This window comes from Papio anubis, chromosome 1, assembly GCF_008728515.1.
Source record: "Papio anubis isolate 15944 chromosome 1, Panubis1.0, whole genome shotgun sequence".
Classification (NCBI taxonomy): domain Eukaryota; kingdom Metazoa; phylum Chordata; class Mammalia; order Primates; family Cercopithecidae; genus Papio; species Papio anubis.
The window spans coordinates 33,099,823-33,117,204 of record NC_044976.1 but is presented as its reverse complement, the minus strand read 5'-3'; the positions used below and the strand labels follow the sequence as shown (position 1 = coordinate 33,117,204).

Genomic DNA, 17,382 nt, shown 5'->3' with positions numbered 1-17,382 from the left:
CTCGAACTCCTGACCTCAGGTGATCCGCCTGCCTCAGCCTCCCAAAGTGCTAGGACTACAGGCGTGAGCCACTGCGCCTGGCTGTCGGCTGTTCTTTTTTTTTTTTTTAATCTTTAAGACTGAGTCTGGCTCTGTTGCCCAGGCGGCAGTGTGGCACAATCTCAGCACACTGCAATCTCCGCCTCCCGGGTTCAAGCAATTCTCCTGCCTCAGCCTCCTGAGTAGCTGGGATTACAGGCACGTGCCACTGCACCCGGCTAATTTTTTGTATTTTTAGTAGAGACGGGGTTTTACCATGTTGGCGAGGCTGGCCTTGGACTCCTGACCTCAGGTAATCTGCCTCCCTCGGCCTCCCAAAGTGCTAGGATTACAAGCGTGAGCCACCACGCTAGGCCTGAGGGCTCTTCTTATGCTCCACGGAAAGTGAGATATTTCCTTCAGTTCTAAAGTAGGTTCCTGGGAACAACTTTCTCTCTTATTTTCTCTGACATCTGCTCTTGACTGAACCCTGGGCTGGAAATGGTCTGCAACCTCAGTTCATGATTGAAGAGACAATGAACTGTTCTTGTGAGCAGCAGGGTAGGTGACCAATCTACTAGTCTCTTACCAGACTTCTAGGTCTCCCTTGGGAGGAGGGCTCTCCAAGCCCCTTATGTTATTTAATGTAATGTGGCATCTTAAAACATCATCTCCCTGAGGAAAAGAGGTCTTGGCTCCCAGTTGTAGCTCTTCTGGGTCTTTAGCTTCTCCGTCCCCTGCCTCGGTTTCCTCCTTTATACAGGGAGGAGAGCCGGTGGCTCCACAAGGAAACAGAGAGCAGGAAGTTGTTGGGGTGCAGGGTGGGGGCCGTTGAATCAGAACAACTCCAAGGTATGTTCCTAGAGAGGTGGACAGTCTCCCAAGCCTCCCAAGCCCACACCTCACCACCCCAAGCTTTCAAGATCGGAAAAGGTAGACGAGGGAAGAGGGCCCACTGAACCTCCACCCCCAACTTTCAGCGCCGGAGGCAGTGTTCCCTCACACGCACCCTGGAAAGCCAGAATCCGGAGCCACCCCTTCCCCCACGTCTTCAGCCCCTCCCCCTGCGGCTTCCCCACCGCGGCCCCCTCCCCCCCATTACAGCATCGCTCTGGGCGCCAAGACGGATTCAAGCCAGGGGACTGCTGCAGTCAGCTCTCCGCCTCTCGGCTCCCGCAGCCTGTGTCCGGGCTCCGCAGCCTCCAGCTGTGCTTCGAACAGTCCCTTTCCCCCGACCCCGACACCGCCACGGCACAATCCCAGGCTCAGGGCCCACAGGCGGGCGGGCACAGTGGGCACGGGCGGGGGCCCAGCACAGGCTGCAGGTACAGCGGGGCTCTCCCTCCACACTGGGGATGCCTCGGCTGTACGGACTGTGGGTGGGGGATGCCTGCCAGCGGCTCCGAGGCCGGGCACAGCGCCCCATCCTGGCAGGGGCTGGGGCAGAAGAAGGGGGCCCCCCTGACCCCAGGCCAGGAGCTGAGGTCGGGCGGCCGACTGGGAAAGCCCGAAGGAGAGTCTCCTAAGCGGACGGGCCTGGGAGCTGTGTGTGACATTCAGGGCGTGACTGCGCCTCGGCGGGGGGCGAGACCCGGTCAGTGAGGCTAAGCTGGCCCCCGGCCGCCCGCCCGCCGCCGGGCTTGGGTCCCTGTGCCCAGGTCGGCTGTGCGTGGCCGTGACACTTCGGGTGCCTGTTCCTGGGTCCCCGGGGAGGGGGATCTCATTCCTGCCCCTACGCTGGGTGCCCCCAGCACCGTCGCTCAGCGAGGTGGGCGCTCCTCGGGGACCCCGGCGGCCGCCCGCGGGCGGCGACCTCGGCTCTCCTGGGTCCGCGCGGGGGCGAGGAGCTCGGTCCCCCTCCCTCTCCCTCTCCCTCTCCCGGCTTGGTCGCCCTGCGCGGGGGCGGGGGCGGGGGCGGAGCGCGCGGGCGGGATCCCCCCCGCCTCCCCTTCCCGGTCCCCGGGAAATCCAGCCTCCGTGGCTTGGCCGCCTCCCGCTCCCGCGCCCGCTGCCGCTCGGCGCTCGCTCGGGGCTCCGCAGCCGGCGCGGCCCCTCAGCTGGGGGCTCCGCAGTGCCGGGCCCCGGTCCCTGCCCGCCTGCCCGCCTGCCCAACGCCGCAACGCCCCCGGCCCGGGCCGCTGGCACCATGTAACCCGGCCGTAGCCCGAGCCGGGCCAGGTAAGCCGCGGGGAGGAGTGGGGACGGGGCCGCGCTTGTGGCGCCCTCTGCAGCGCCCCCCAGGCTCGGCCCGGCTGCGGCCCGGGCGCCGCCCACGCCCCGGGCTCCAGCGGCCTCGGCTCCCGGCCCCGGGAGGGGGGAGGGGCTGGGCCTCCTCGGCTGCCCCCGCTCCTGCCCCAGCCTGGCTGCCAGCGGGCCAGACCCGAGGGGCGGGCGGGGACCACGCGGACCGCGGACCCACTCTCCCGGTCAGTGCCGCGGGGGCAGGCCAGCCCCGGCCCAGCCCTCGCCCGGCTGGAGGCTTGGGTCTGGGAGGGAGTAGCCCGCTGGTTGGAGGGGGGGGAAGTCGTAGTGTTGGGGAGATCCGGAGAGAAGTTTCCTCTGCAGGTGTGTGAATGTGAGTGCGTGTCGCTGTGTGTCTGTGCCGAGTGTGTCACTGTGTGGGTCTGTGGGTGATTGTGTGTGCCGGTGAGTGTATGCCGTGTGTGCGTGTGCCACTGTGGGCGAGAGTGTGTGTGCATGTTAGTGGGTGTATGCAGCGTGAGTGTGGAGGGTGGTACTGTGTATGTATCTGTGGACATGTGAGTGAATGAGTGTGTGTTGTCCCCGTGTGTGTCTCTGTGAGTGTGTGAATGGATGTGTGTGCCGGTGTGACTATCTCTGTGAGTGGGTCCCGGTATCTGCCCTGTGTGACTGTGTGTGTGTGTGTGCGAGTGTGCGCGCGTGCGTTGGCTGTGTGAGAGAGAGTGTATCTGAGCACGGTTAACTCTGAATCACCCACACCTGTGCTTTGTCCCCCCACCGTCCTCCCATTCCTGGTGGGATATAGGACAGGGAGATGAGACTTTTCCGAGGTCAGATCATCCCCCCTTCTCTGGTGACCCCTGACCCTTCATTCAGGCAAGAGCTATGTGGCACTCCCCATCTTAGTCTCTACCTTCACCTACCTCAGGGGGTGCCCTCTGGGATGTTGTTGGTCGTGTCCTTCCTGCATGCTGAGGTCCCTGGTGGGTGGGAGGGGGATCTGGGGTGAGCTGGAGTATGTGCCTGTGTGTGCTGCTTCTCCTTTTGGGGGCCTGGGAACTTGTGTCATCTCAATAATGCTTCACCGAGGGCCTTTTAGAGCTAGGAGATGAGGAGGCCAGGTGGAAGCGTCTGCCCTGTTAGTCATCAGAGCAGGTGGCGCTCTCCCAGACTTCCAAGTCCCAAGCCTTCAAGTTCTGGGTCATTGGTTCAGTCCACTGGCTCCGGGTGGGTCTGTACTAAGCTCTTTGAAGTAATAATAATAAAATAATGCCCTCATATTAGTTCAGGGCTTTTGAAAATGCTGCCCTCTGAACTCTTCTTATTTCCCCAACAGCCTTGGGAAGCAGGCAGGACAGGTATCACGTTAAGCCATATGAAATTGCCAATATTCAACTGTTTTTATTTAACCTACAAAAACAGCAATTTCACATGGTTCAACCAAATATAATGCCGATTTACAGATGAGGATGTTGAGGCTTGAGAAATGAATTGCATTTCCCACAACCACACACTGCTAGTCAGTGGTACAGAAAGACTTCAGCCCAGGTCTTTCAGTGACCCAAAGCATTGGGCTGGGCCAAGGTTAGAGAGTGGTACTTCCTGGTGTGCTCTCTCTGACCCTGGGGGCACTGCCCCCTACCTCTGCGCAGCATTCCCTGAATGCTGGGGCTACTTCTGCACCCAGCTGCCAATGCCTAAAAGAGAGGGGGGGGGGGGAAAGAGAGGAGGGAGGGGAGGGAGAGGCTTCGTGAGCTGGCAGTGAATCAGGGTCTAAAAAGGGAGCTGGGAGGGCTAGGGTGGCAGGTGTTTCTAAAAGGAACATGAACATAGGATGAACGGCCTCACATACAGCCCCCGCATCTCCCACCCGCCACTGCCCCACTGATCTGGCAGGCAGGGCCCACTGAATTTTGTGCCAGGGGGCTCACATCCAAGGAGTGAGCTTGTATGTAGCTGTAGAATGATGGCCAGGAGAGGAACCTTAGAATTGACTTGGTCCAATGTCTTCATTACAAACTGGGGACTCTGAAGCCCTGAGAAGGGAGCGGATTTGCCCAAGGTCACACAACAAATTTGTGGGTTCCTAGGCTAATCTTAGACCAGGAACTTTGCAATCCTCCATGTTGCCTTCTATTCCTGAACTCTCCCCACCCCCATCAGAGCTGAGTACAGGGGATTTTTGGAAAAGAAATGAAGACTCAAAAAGCCTAAGGCTGTACATCTTTCAACTTGGGACTCCTTGCCAAAGAGAGGGCGCTACAGATGTCGCTGGGGATGGGGATTCCTAGCCACACCCACCACCGAGGTAGGCTATGGGCTTGTCTTGATTCCTGCTGGTGAGGGGCTGGAGCTGCTACAGGCCAGACTCCCAGACTTTCTCGTGTTAGTACCTGCTTTCAGCGGCTGCCTGACACCTAACATCATCTCTTCCAGCTGATGTTGGGGCTCGAGCTGGCTAAGCTCATTTTCCTTCATCCTCCCCAATTTCCAATGCATTTTGCCTCTAGCTGGATGGACTATTCCTTACCTTATTGGGTTCCTAATGAATAGAGCAACTTCTGGGGCTTGTCTGATTTAGGAAGGGTCTGTAGTTACCCCTAAACCCTTTCTAATGAAATCTTCCAGGAGTCTAGGACAAATGATAAAGGGATTGCCCCCATATTACAGGTGGGGAGACTGAAATTCAGCAAGGGGCCCCGTATTTGGTTGCTTTTTAGTTTTTTGGGGGTGAGGTGGTGAAGGGAGCAAATGATGATAAAAACTTTTCCCTAGAGGAGCTTCCAAAGACCCCTTCTGGTCTTACCATCCCCATGGTCAGGAAACCTTCCCAGATTCTGATTTCATTCCCACTTGGTAGAGTCAAAGCTTTGTCACTCAGTGGGGGTTGGAAGAACAGCTGTGTACCCTCCACTATGCAAGCATTATGTCTTGATTTCCTCTTTATCCACCCCGCCCCTCCCCAGTCTGAAGGCTGCTGGCTCAGCGGGCCTCCTGCCGTCTGGGGAGTCTGGGTTTGAGCTGGGGTGAGGCAGTGGCACCATCGTTATGGTAACGAGCTGCCAGCTCATCGTTGCTAATAACTTGTCAGGCCCCTGGGCTCTATGCAGCATCTCTTCCTACCAGCCCTTCTTCCCATGTCACAGACAGAAAAAGTGAGGCTTTGAGGGAGGGGTCTGGGAATAAGGGAGTCTGGAGAAGTGGGTGGCCTTGTCCCTGGGACTGTAGCTGGAGAGCTGCGGGGAGGCTTCTTGGAAGCTGGTTTACACATATGGTTACATAGGCTTGCATATGATTGTGTGGGCTGTTAACATGTGAAAACACTCAGAACATGCTTGTATAAACTTATACATGCTAGCTGACATGTTCATGTGTTTTTACACAGCAGCCCACAGGCAAACATGCTTCCAAGCTTCAGAACATGCTTGTGCCTGAATACTGTCTCTACCATCTGCACATAAGGCACCCAAGAAATCTGGGTTTGTGGGGGTGTCCAGGTATGTGGGTGGGGATCTGATCTTTTTCTGATGCAGCTTCAAAGTGTCTTGTTAACAAAGGGACAGAATGGTCCCAGGGTTCCTTCTTCTTCCTTCCAGTCAAGAGCTCAGAGTGGAAGTGGGCTGGGGATGGTGTCGGGGACCCAAGCTCCTAGCTCCCAAAGGTCCCTGCTTCTATGCCCTTTGAGCTCAGGTAGTCTCTGCCCCCCTCACTCTCTGTTCTTTCTCATCCTCTCCTCTTCCTGTGTGTAAATATTAAAGAGCTGAGCCTGCAGGGCTGATGTAGACATGGGGAGAGAATGCAATTAAAAAGGATTCCCTCGCCCCCATCTCGACACCCCCGCCCCGCAGTCCCTCGCTCCTGCTTCTTCCCCTCTCCCCTCTCCCCTCCCCTCACTCAGTGCTTCCACATGTCTCTCCTCCCCCCAGTCCAGATGGGAGCTGGCTCCTTCAGAAAGGGGGCTCAGAACAGGGTTTGGGGAGCTACCTCTCTCTGCCTCCCCCCACCACATCTGTCTGCAGGGCTGGAAGCCCCCACGTGAGTATTTCTTTTATTTTGGGGGTGGTGATTAAGAAGGAAAGTGGTTTTTAGAACCAGCTGTGAGTGGCGTTGAGAGGCTCTGGGCTGAAGGAAGGTGGGTGGGGTCCTCTCTCAAGGCTCGCTCAGGGAAGCCCCATGTCTGGGTTTCTTTTCTCTCTTGGGACATAGAGGGAAGGTGGGGGGGATTGTCAGGTGCCCCCGGTGAATGGGAGCGACAGTGGGAGGGGCAGGGGAGAGGGGCTTCTGTTCTAAAGAGGGTGTGTGGTGGGGTAAGCCTGTTCCTTCCTGGCAGCCTGGGTTTCTGAATACCGGGTCCGGGAATGTCGCTGGGAACTGTCCCGGGTGCTGAATGGGACTCGGCGGGGATTTGCTCCTTCGGAGCTGTCCCGAGTGCTGAATGAGGCTTCGTTTGGTCCCGATGGTGGAAAGGCGATGGGCAGTGGGAAGGGCTCACTAGAAAAATTCTCCCAGATGACCCACTTTCCAAGGGCACAGTCCCTGGATGGAAATACGTATTTGGGGTTCTTCCTATGTTTTAGGTCTCACAGTTGTTAGTGGTATTTAGGAACCCTTCCGCCAAGGGGCCCCTCTCCCCTTTTGCTGTTTCAGTTCCTCCTCTCCCTTCCAAAACCATCCTACTGTTATTATTGGGGTAGAGTTGGAGAATGATTTTGTGCCTGTGAGATCTCATCTCCTGGGAACGTTTTTTCGCGCAACAAGCTCAGAGATATTGATACCAGCCTTTCACCTACTGGGGCCCAGAAATTCAGGCTCAAGGTGCTTCTGGATTAAGAGAACTTGGGTCTTTCTGCTTAGGTGTGGGGTGGTTACAGCTCAGGAGTTCAGGATCACTTGATTGACCGCTTGATATTCCCTTGCCCACCATACTTTGGGATTTGGGACAGGGGACACTGAAATATTCTGCAAGCCTGTCTTGTGTTCTGTCCATTTCCAAACCTAGCTCAGAGCAGCATTTGGGAGATACTTTTTGTTGGGGAGGAAGATTTTTAAGCAAAAGATTCAAGGAGTGGGTGGGGTTGTTCAGTGCCATGGAGAAGAGAAGGAGGAGGCTACTGGAGACAGGGCAGTGGGAAAAGAGGAAGATCTGGGGGAGTAAAAAATATTCAAATGGAGGGATGAGGTCTGGATCTCAGTCTTTAGTTCTCTTGGATATCTTTCTCCTTATTACTTAGAGTCAGGGTCATTTCAAGTATCTGTATCTTATGCACTGTCTTTGTAACCGTGAAGGGAATAGAGCAAGGAGTTATTTCTCAAGGTCCCTTCCCTTGTCATCCCAGGGGGATGAGAGCCAAATGTCAGGACATGCAGATGAGTCTGTAGGGGAATAACAGGCAGGAAGAGTTGATGGTGGCTTCACCTCCCATCCCCAAGAGTACAATCAAATATTCAAATGGGATCCTCCCTGTGAGGAGAGGAAGGAGACAGTTTCCAGATAATACTGGGCAAAAATTGGGTGTGGCAGAGAGTTCAAGAAAAGGGAGAGGAATCTAGGGACCTCAAACTAAACCAGTTGATCCTTTCCCAGATGTGACTTGTAGTTCATAAGGAGCCCCTCACCCATCATGTTTTTGATGTAACTCATCAAGATGATTCCTGCCTTCTCTAGCTGCTTGGGAGGAGCTGAGTTTTCCTCTGCTGTGGGTGCTGGGAGGTGGTGGGTGTGGGTGTGGGTGCCTGTTTGGGGAGGGGAGGTGTTTGTGCTCCACTCAGCTCCCTTGGTTACATAACAGCTTTGATAAGACTTTACTTTGGAGCTGCTGCTCCTGCCTGAAGCAGTCACCCCTCCACCCCCACATGAAATGCTAGATGTCCACCCCCTTTTCCCTGGCCCCTTGGAGAGTCCTGCTCTTCCTGATCCACTGTTCCAGCAGCTGCTTCCCTGCCAGGAGGTGTCTGCAGCTTGCCTCTCTGCTCCCTTCCCAGCTTCTGTTTTTAAAATACTTGCTTCTTTTGTTATTTGAGCCCAGGTCACCCCCTTTACATTTTTAAGCCCCCTGGTCTAACCTCTCCCTTGGCAAGGCCCACAGGCTGGGAAGGGAGGGGTTCACTCATCATGAAGTTGCCCTCTAGGGAAGAAAAGGGGTGTCCTAGGAGGTTTTAGTGCCCACAGTTAATTTCCTTACTGTTTCTTCCTCTGCCCCAATAACTGTTTTGAAGTTTGAGAGTGTTAGACTTTTACCCAGAGGTACTGGGAGGAAGGCCTTTGGCCTTGATATTTTCTCTTTCTTTTCTTTCATTCTTTCTTTTTTAGAGTTAAGGGGTTGTGTGTACGGGGGGATTGTCTCCTGGGTTTGAAGAGGTACACCTACTTTATTGTTACTCCTACCAAGGTTGTCTGAGGAAATATTCGTTTCTCTAGGCATGGGATGAGGGCATAACAGAGCCCTTTTTAAAAAAGTGACGTTTCTTTTCCCCCTGAGAGTGGGTGGGAATGGGATGTGTCCAGGAGTGGGCATATCTCATTGATAACAGGAACGACTTTCCAAATAGAGAAGTGGGAGACTAGCAAGAGGAGAGAGCAAATGCAAACTTGTGATGTACTTGGAGAGAATACGAACTTTGTGGACAGGATAGAAGCCAGGGGAGAGGCTGGATATCTCTGCAAGATCTGGGACTCCATGGACATGCATGTGTATTTCTGCCTGTGAGTGGGTATATGACTGTGTATATGTCCATAAGTATGTGTGAGTATGCTGTGTATATGTGTATAAGCACATTTATTTGTATAAGTGTGAATGTGTGTATATATATGTATGACTCTATGTATGCATTCATGTATATATGTGAATGAGAAGGAAATTACTGAATTAAACTAGTGTGTGTGTCTGTGTGTGTGTGTGGTGTGCTTATCCAGTAATGCATATGTGTGAGTGTAAGCATGCATGTGAGCATGTATGTGGGGCATGCATATACATACCGTATCAACCACATATGAATATATGTACACAAGTTGAGCCAAACCTGTGAATAAATGTGAGAAAGAGAGAGAGAGACCAATTCTGACTGAATGTTGGGCTACCCAAAGGTGTCTTCCCATTACCTTGAACTTGATCACCCTGCTACTTGTAGCTCTTCTCCAGAAAGTAGGCTCTCTGAGGTCTCTGAAATTCTCATGTCCTTGGGAGCCAGCTCTTCTCCATCATATGAAAGGAGTTTGCAGAGGGAAAACCTATAAGGCCTTGGGGATAGCCGAGTAAGAAATCCAGGCTTCAGGCTGTGGTGCTCAGAGCTGTCTGTGGGGAAAGCGGATGGGAACTTAAATATTAACATTGCTACAGAGGTTTCAAAATCCAACAAGTTGGGCCTAGTGGATGAAAGGGATAGTGAGCAAGAGGGGAGCCCAAGTGCGTGCATAAGCCTCACACATACAACACGTAGCAATACACGTGTACAGGTACATGAGCATATTACTTGTCTGTGCCATAATAGGGATATATCAACATAGGTGCACTTTCTAACATGTACATCCATTAACAAATCTACAGGAGTGTCTATACCAACATGGGGATTTGTCAGCATGCACATACATGCTAACACATATACATGTGAACAGAATATACAGAAATATGTGGGCATATGCTAACATTTGTCTGATTACAACCCATGGCCATACATTTGTGCATCTCACTCATCCAGGTTAACAATAGCTTGCAAACATATCCTTCCCCATCACATGTGCCTCACCCAGTGCATCCATTCATTCAACCAGTGGTTATTTTATGCCTCTAATGTGCCACATGCTGTGTTGGGCACTAGGGATGGTCCCTGACCTCGGATAACTTGCAATCTTGGGAGGATAAAGGACCTGGAACCAAATAAGGAGAGTGTTAAGGAGGGTAGGTACACTTAAGTGTTCATTGGAGGGATTGGGGACCTAAAGAGAGGTAGGTTGGCTCTGGAGTGGGGAAGGGAAAGGTTTGGTAAAGGATCCATAGAAGGGGGGGCTTTTGAGTTGAGGCTTAAAAGTTGAACAGGTGCTTACCAGGTGAGCAACTGTGGGAACAGGTATTTCAGTGACAGGAAATATTCCAGATGGTCTTCCCACTTCCACCCTTGCCAGCCCCACCTCCAAAGACTCTTCCCCAAAAAGCAGCCAGAGTAAAATGAGATCTTTCCTTTCCAGTTGCTTTCCATCTCACTCAGAGTGAAATCCAAAGTGTAGTGCATCCTGAGCAACATGAGTGCTATGTGTGCAAAGCCCCCTATTACCTCCTGGATCTCAGGGGCCACTCCTACGTGGGCTTCTTTTCTGTTCCATAAAAAGCACAGTTCCATGTGGAGGCAATCGCCCTTGCTTTTCCCCTCAGCCTGAAATGCTCTTCCGCCAGATATCCAGGCAACTCACTTCCTCACTGTATTCAAGTCTTTGCTCAAAAGTCACGTATTTGGAAAGACCTCCCCAGTAGTCTATCTTAAATAGCCCATTGTCATTCTATCTCCTCACTCCATTATTATTATTATTATTTATCTCAGTACTTGCCACCACCATTATTTTATATATTTGCTTATCATCCCTCTTTTTCCACTAGAATATAAACTTCATGAACACAGGAGCTTCATCTGTTTTGTTCATTGCTGTATCTACAGTGTCCAGAAGAGTATTCAGCTTGGAGTAGGCACTCGATACATATTTGTTGAATAAAGAAATTTTACATAGTTGGCAGCCAGTGAGGAGAAAGGATCAAGGTGGGGCAAGACGCAAGGCCGGGAGACCAGTTAGGAACCTGTTGTCATAGCTTTGGTGAGCAATTAGGATGAGAGTGGCCTGACCTAGAACACCAACAGTGGGGGTGGAGAAAAGGAGACACAATCTACAAACACATGCGTGCACAAATATACATGCATGTGCTTGTACTTTAATCACATCTGCTGTTTTAGTAGGGGAAGACTAAGGAAGAAAGTAAAAGTGTCTTTATGTGTATGTGTGGTATGTATGTCATGAACACCTCATGACAGGCTGGACACCCTCCAGCTAATGCTGACTGCAGTTCTCCCTTCCTTTGGATCTTGTCACCAATATCCCATGTATGTTAATTCTGGCCAGCCAGGCTGCAGAGGCCTGCCATGCAGGGGTCTCTGTGGTTCCACCCTGTCAGTGATGCAGGGTTCCTGCCGTAGGGAACAGGAGTCGGGAGCTGGGTCTTGAACAAAGGGAATAGTCTTAGGAGGTCAGAGCCACAGATAGAGACTTAGAGACACTTGGAGAGAGGCACGTGGACTGTGAGAGGAGTAGAGAGAAGGGGAATGGCTGCGGAGAGCTCAGAGATGGAAAGCTCAGGCATGGCCCAGACTTCCTGAAGCCAGATATGGTAGGGGTGGGACAGCATCCTCAGGCAGCTTCTAATGCCTGGCCTCAACCTCTTCCCTTCTTCCCTTCTTCCCTTCTTCTCCTGCTCCACTCTTGGTCCTCTACCCTGGTGGTGTGGATGCCTTAGCCAAGTATGGACTTAGGAATGATTTGTCCCCAGGGTTGTGATGTGAATTCAGGTATACGGGGAGACCTAGAGGAAGGGATCCTCATTTCTATAAGACATTTTGTGGTCTGGCAGTAGGGGAGGAATTTCTCTGAGTGTCTCAACTTTGGTTGTTTCCTTTCCTTTCCTTTTTTTTTTTTAGATGGAGTCTCGCTCTGTCACCCAGGCTGGGATGCAGTGGCATGATCTCAGCTCACTGCAACCTCTGCCGCCTGGGTTCCAGCAATTCCCCTGCCTCAGCTTCCTGAGTAGCTGGGATTACAGGCATGTGCCACCACACCCGACTAATTTTTGTATTTTTAGTAGAGATGGGTGTTTCACCATGTTGGCCAGGCTGGTCTCAAACTCCTGACCTCAGGTGATCCGCCCACCTCGGCCTCCCAAAGTGCTGGGATTACAGGCGTGAGTCACTGAGCCCAGCCTGGTTGTTTTCCTTTCTCCCAAGAGAGCATGGAGAATTGAGCTTGTGTGGCAAAATGAGCAACTGAGGTTAAACCTCAGGCAGGACCAATCAGCTGCTAGCATGAAGAGACTAAGACATAGTATGTGGGGAAAGCTGGGAGGATAGCTGCTAAGAAAAGGAGGAAGTGGGAGTTGGGGGTCTGCCCCACCCCATGCCACTCCAGGGACCTCTGGTGGAGGGGAGTGGTCAAGGCCTAAGATCCTCTTTGGCACTTCCTTCCCCAGACCTGCAAGCACGGGGCTGGGTTGCTTCATGACTGAGAGGCCAGTGATAGAGCCCCTTCCAGGCTCTAGGGGTGTAGGGGGGCCTCTTGCCTCTCTCTTCTCTCATCTGGGCTAGGGGCCAGGGTGCTGCAGCCGCTCCCCTCCCACCTGGGCTGTGAGCATGGGGGTTGGGCCGAAGCAGCCGCCAGAGCCGCCCACCTGCCCGCGGTGTCATGGCAACGACTCTGCCCACGTGGACGATGAGGAAAGGGAGGAGAAGAGAGGAGAGGAGGTTTCACAGCAGACACGGGGATGGGAGGGGTTCCTCAGGGTCCTGCGTGCGGAAGCCCCCACCCCTCTAGCTTGGCCCCAGCCCTAGCTCCTTTCACCCCAGATCCCTGGGGCAGGGTGGGGCTGGTGTTCCAGCCCTGGCCTCGGAGTGTGCATGTCCTTGGATGTCCTGAGTAATGATGACCTTGACTTCCCGCACTGTGGGGTCCTGGCCAGGGTCCTAGGGTATATGGGGCTTTGGCATGTTCAGGCGTCTCCCTCTCTCCTTACCTCACAAGTCGGGGATGGTGCCTGGGGCTGAGGGGATAAGAGCCCGACCTACTTCTCCATTTTCTCACTATTTTTCAAAAGGAAAATGACCCACTTTTCAGCCAATCGGACTGGGGCCTGTTCCCCGGCTGATTTCCTGAGCCCCCCTGCCCGGGCCTCTGCCCCATCCTCAGCCTATTAGCCACGTGCTGGACCCACTTCCTAAGGGCAGCAGGTGAACCTGTGTGGAGGGGTCCTCCCCTGCCATCTGCACCAGGCTGAGTTTGTTCTCAGGGGGGCAGGGGTGGGCCAAGGCCTGGCTGAGACCACATCAGCTCTGCATTGAGCAGACCCCTTGTCTGCCTCCACCCTGGGCACTCTGAGGGTCCTGCTTGCCATCCCCTTAGACCCCCAGGACACCCCTCTAGGCGAGGCAGGAAGGGCTCCGGAAGGGTGGAAGGAGGATTCTGCCCCTCCTCTCTCCCTATGTCAGTGGATGGTGGCAGGCCGTCTTCGCAAGCTGCTTCATTTCCATGTGGAAAGGGAGCCTGTGGCACTGGAGAACCATGCCTGCCTGTCTGTCTATCTGTCTGTATGCCTGGCTGGCAGAGTTCCTCTGAGAGACCCCCCCAGAGGGTTCTGCCTGTGCCTCATTTCCCAAGCCCCTCCTTTTCTCTAGGATATTGGTCTGGGCCTCCGAGCCCCCTCCCTCCCTCAGCTATATTGGCCTGGGCTGGCTTGGGGGGTGATTAGGGATTTAATTATTTAGTTTCTCCAGCTCAGTAGATTAATTCCATCCATCACAGGCAGGCTGAGCCTTCTTCCCCTCTCTGGACGGCCTGGTCAACCCCAGAGAGGAGGAGCATCATGGCTCACCTGGGTGTAGTACTGGATCTGGGAACAATGGATAAAGTTCTTGTTTGGGGAGGATTTGGTGAGTGATCCTGAGCAGATATGGGTGCCTAAGCGCTGTGAAATGGTCATGTATTTCTGTCATATGGGGATAAACATGTGGACACGTATTTAAGGTGTTGTATCTGTGCAGCTTCTATGCACACAAGCATCAAAGTCTATTAGATGGATAGGCGTGGTGGCTCAAGCCTATAATCCCAGCACTTTGGGAGGTCAAGGCAGGAGGACCTCTTGAGCCCAGGAGTTCAAGACCAGCCATGGCAACACAGTGACATTGTCTCTACAAAAAAATAAAAAATTAGCCAGGCACGGTGGTACATGCCTGTAGTCCCAGGTGCTCAGGAGGCTGAGGCAGGAGGATTGCTTGAGCCTGGGAGGTCAAGGCTGCAGTGAGCCGTGATAGTGCCACTGCACTCCAGTCTGGGTGACAGAGCAAAATCCTATCTGGGAAAAAAAAAAAAAAGGAAAAAGGATCTATCAGATGGAAATGCACATGAGGTGTATGAACCCTCTCAGGAACAAGTTTGTGTGGATCTGTGTATAGTGCGTGACAGTGACTACATAGATGAGGTCAGGTGCTGTGTAAGTTGTGTGTGGATGACTGTGTGGCTGTGTAATTTGCCTCTGGCTGAACACCTGTTAATTTGTGAATGAGCAGTCTTGGGGCCGTGTATAGCTGTGTCTGAGGAAACAATGACAGAGATGGAAGGTTTCCCGGGGCTGAGTGATGAGAAAGGGCACACTGGGGTCCACCTATTGGCCTCCTCAGACTAGTTTGGTCAGGGAGACATGCTACTTTAAAGGCGCTCTGAGGTTGAGCGCGGTGGCTCACGCCTGTAATCCCAGCACTTTGGGAAGCTGAGGCCGGCAGATCACGAGGTCAGGGAGACCGAGACCATCCTGGCCAACATGATGAAACCCTGTCTCTACTAAACTACAAAAAAGAATTAGCCAGGCCTGGTGGCACCAGCCTGTAGTCCCAGCTACTCGGAAAGCTGAGGCAGGGGAATCGCTTGAACCTGGGAGGCAGAGGTTGCAGTGAGCCAAGATCGCGCCAGTGCACTCCAGCCTGGTGACAGAGCGAGACTCTGTCTCTAAATAAATAAATAAATACATAAATAAGATAAACTTTAAATGAAAGTGTTCGTTCAGCCTGGGTCTTGGTCAGGCCTGGACCCAGACTGAGATTCAAATCCTTCTTCCACCATCTGTATGACCTTGGGAAATTTTCTTTACATTTATAAGCTTCAGTTTCCTCATCTATAAAATGGGAGTAATGATAGTGTCTACTGCAAAGGATATTTGTGAGGATTATACGAAGAAAAACATCTAAAGCACTTAACGCTGGGTCTGGACAATTGTAGGTATTCAGGAGCCTAACCTTAGACTTCAGAGTTGAAAGGCACCAGAGGTTGTCTGGTCTGAAATGTATTCAATGTATTCAGTGCTTGAATGCACACTGTACCATCCTGCAAAGCGGTCCTCTGCTTGCATGCCTCCCCAGACAGGACACTCCCAGCTCTTCAGGAAAGCCACATCACGTTGGAGCAGTTCTATCTGCTGGGAAGTTCTGGTCCAGCTGCAGGGAGTCATTGCCTTCCTTTCCCCTCTGTTTCTCCCCGTTTCGCTATGCCTCAGCTGTGGGGCACTCCTTGATGGCTTAGTTGCTGACCCTGAACTCACTGAGCACCTCCTGTATGCCATGTCTGTCCATGTAGCGATAGATCCCCTGAATCCTGGCCTTCAAGGAACTCACAGCTTACAAACAACTCTTTACCCCACTGTGGGGAAGGAATAGAGGTATGAGACCCAAGAGGAGCTGGCAATTGTGTCCTGGGATTGATGGGAGGGCACTTGTAGGGGAGGCCTCTTGGAAGAGAGTACACCTGCGTGGCAGCGGAGGGTTTAAGGTTGGGAGGACAGGGGTTTTGCAGTCTGTGCTGCCTTTTCTTTCTGTGTGCTCTCATGCTGTGTCTCTCAGCTCCTGGCTGTCTTCTGTGAAACCCAGAGAGAGCAAAGGTATAGACATCCCTGAAGCTGGGGCAGGGTCAGGCAGGGTTTCAGGCAGAGCTGAGGGGTGGGAGGTGCCACGACGTGAACCTGGCAGTCAGCCAACCAGCCAGCCTTCGTGGTTGGCTTCCTGTGGTTGACTCTTCTGTGGGAAAGGCCCAGAAAGAGGGCTCAGGCCCTGTTGCTAGAAGCCCCTGTCCCAGCTCACACAGAGAGCTTACAGGACAATGTGCTAATCCAGGAGGCAGTCCCAAGCTCTGGACACAAAGAGGGGACCAGATGCCTGGGCCAGAGAGTAGGAAAGGTCATCGGTGTGGCCAGGCTGAGAAACTCCTGCCCAGTGGACCCCTGCCATGGGCTTGGACTCCTATCTGCTATTCTTTGATGGCCCTGGTAGGCTCAGGTGTGGAGCATCCTGGAGGCTAGGGTAGCAGCAGCCCAAATCACATGCAAATGAAAGAAGGTGCTTTAGTGCTAAAGTCAAAAGAAGCCAACATAGGGAGATATATGTGCAGTTGCGTTGGATAGGTCAGCTTAGTTACTCATTGCCACAAGCTAAGGAGGTAGGTATTGTGATCCCATTTTACAGATGAGAAAACTGAGGCTCAGGCAGATAACGCAAATTGCTCATGGTCATAAAGATAGGTTGTGACATAATGGATGGAGGTGGATGATTGGCTCTCCAATACCCAGCTATGAGGTTGCTGGGCTTTCCCTTCCAGATCCCTGGAGTTGGAAGAGAGGCCACTAACCCTGGCTACAGGAGTTTGTGGGAGTCTGCAAATCAAGGTCCTCTCATCCTCTCAGGTGCCACCATCTTTGGCTACCAGGACTGCTCTGCTGTCTTTGGTATGCTTAGGGTGTGGGAGGTCTTCAAAAGGAGCCCAGGCCAACAGAAATTCCTACATGTATGAAACAGATGAGTTTTCAGACTACCCATCTCTGATCCAAACCAAGTCATGTATGGATAGTAACAGCCTTTGCCCAAAGCTGTCTAGAGATCCTCTCCCTGTCTCCAAGTCTCATGCATTTAAGTAGTTTCTCCCTAGTTAGCAATAGTTAACCCTCAGCACCCTGCTAGATACTTTACCTTCATTATCTTAGTCCTCGTTGACATCACAGTGAGAAAGGGGTTACTCTTGCTCCCATTTGAAAATGGGGAAACTGAACTTGAGAGAGGCGAAGAGGCTTCCTTGAGGCCACACGTGTAGTAAGTGGTGGACCTGGGATATGAACTCAAAACAGTTTAGCATAAGACCCAGAAGCCACCGTTTCTCACCAGCTGCCCCTAACAAGGGTCCTAGAAGAGTTCTGGTCCTAGAAGAGTTCTGGTCCTAGAAGTCCTCCCTTTCAGCAGTTGTGCAGTCTTCCCCAAAGAAGGCCCCTACAGACTTTCAGAAGAGGGGAAAAGTGGAAATGATAAGGCAGCATAGCCTAAGAATTGGTTCAGTTGACAGAAAAGGAAGAGATAACTGAGAAAAGGCTGGAAGCAGATGGCCAT

General features: G+C 52.8%; 1 protein-coding gene across 6 annotated transcripts in view; it reads left to right on the top strand.

Moving 5' to 3' along the window:
* The first annotated feature begins 1,410 nt into the window (after positions 1-1,410).
* DLGAP3 (DLG associated protein 3) overlaps positions 1,411-17,382 on the top strand; it is a 65,330-nt gene continuing 49,358 nt past the window's right edge. The window contains exons 1-2 of one of the 6 annotated variants that reach the window (XM_031666841.1): positions 4,011-4,528; positions 6,152-6,255. The gene's annotated coding sequence lies outside the window, so the exon portion shown is untranslated. Of the gene's footprint in view, positions 1,613-1,988; positions 2,197-4,010; positions 6,256-6,540; positions 8,924-17,382 lie in introns of those variants that run through there. The other 5 variants (XM_009204555.4, XM_009204578.4, XM_009204573.3 and 2 more) reach the window with 5 other exon arrangements.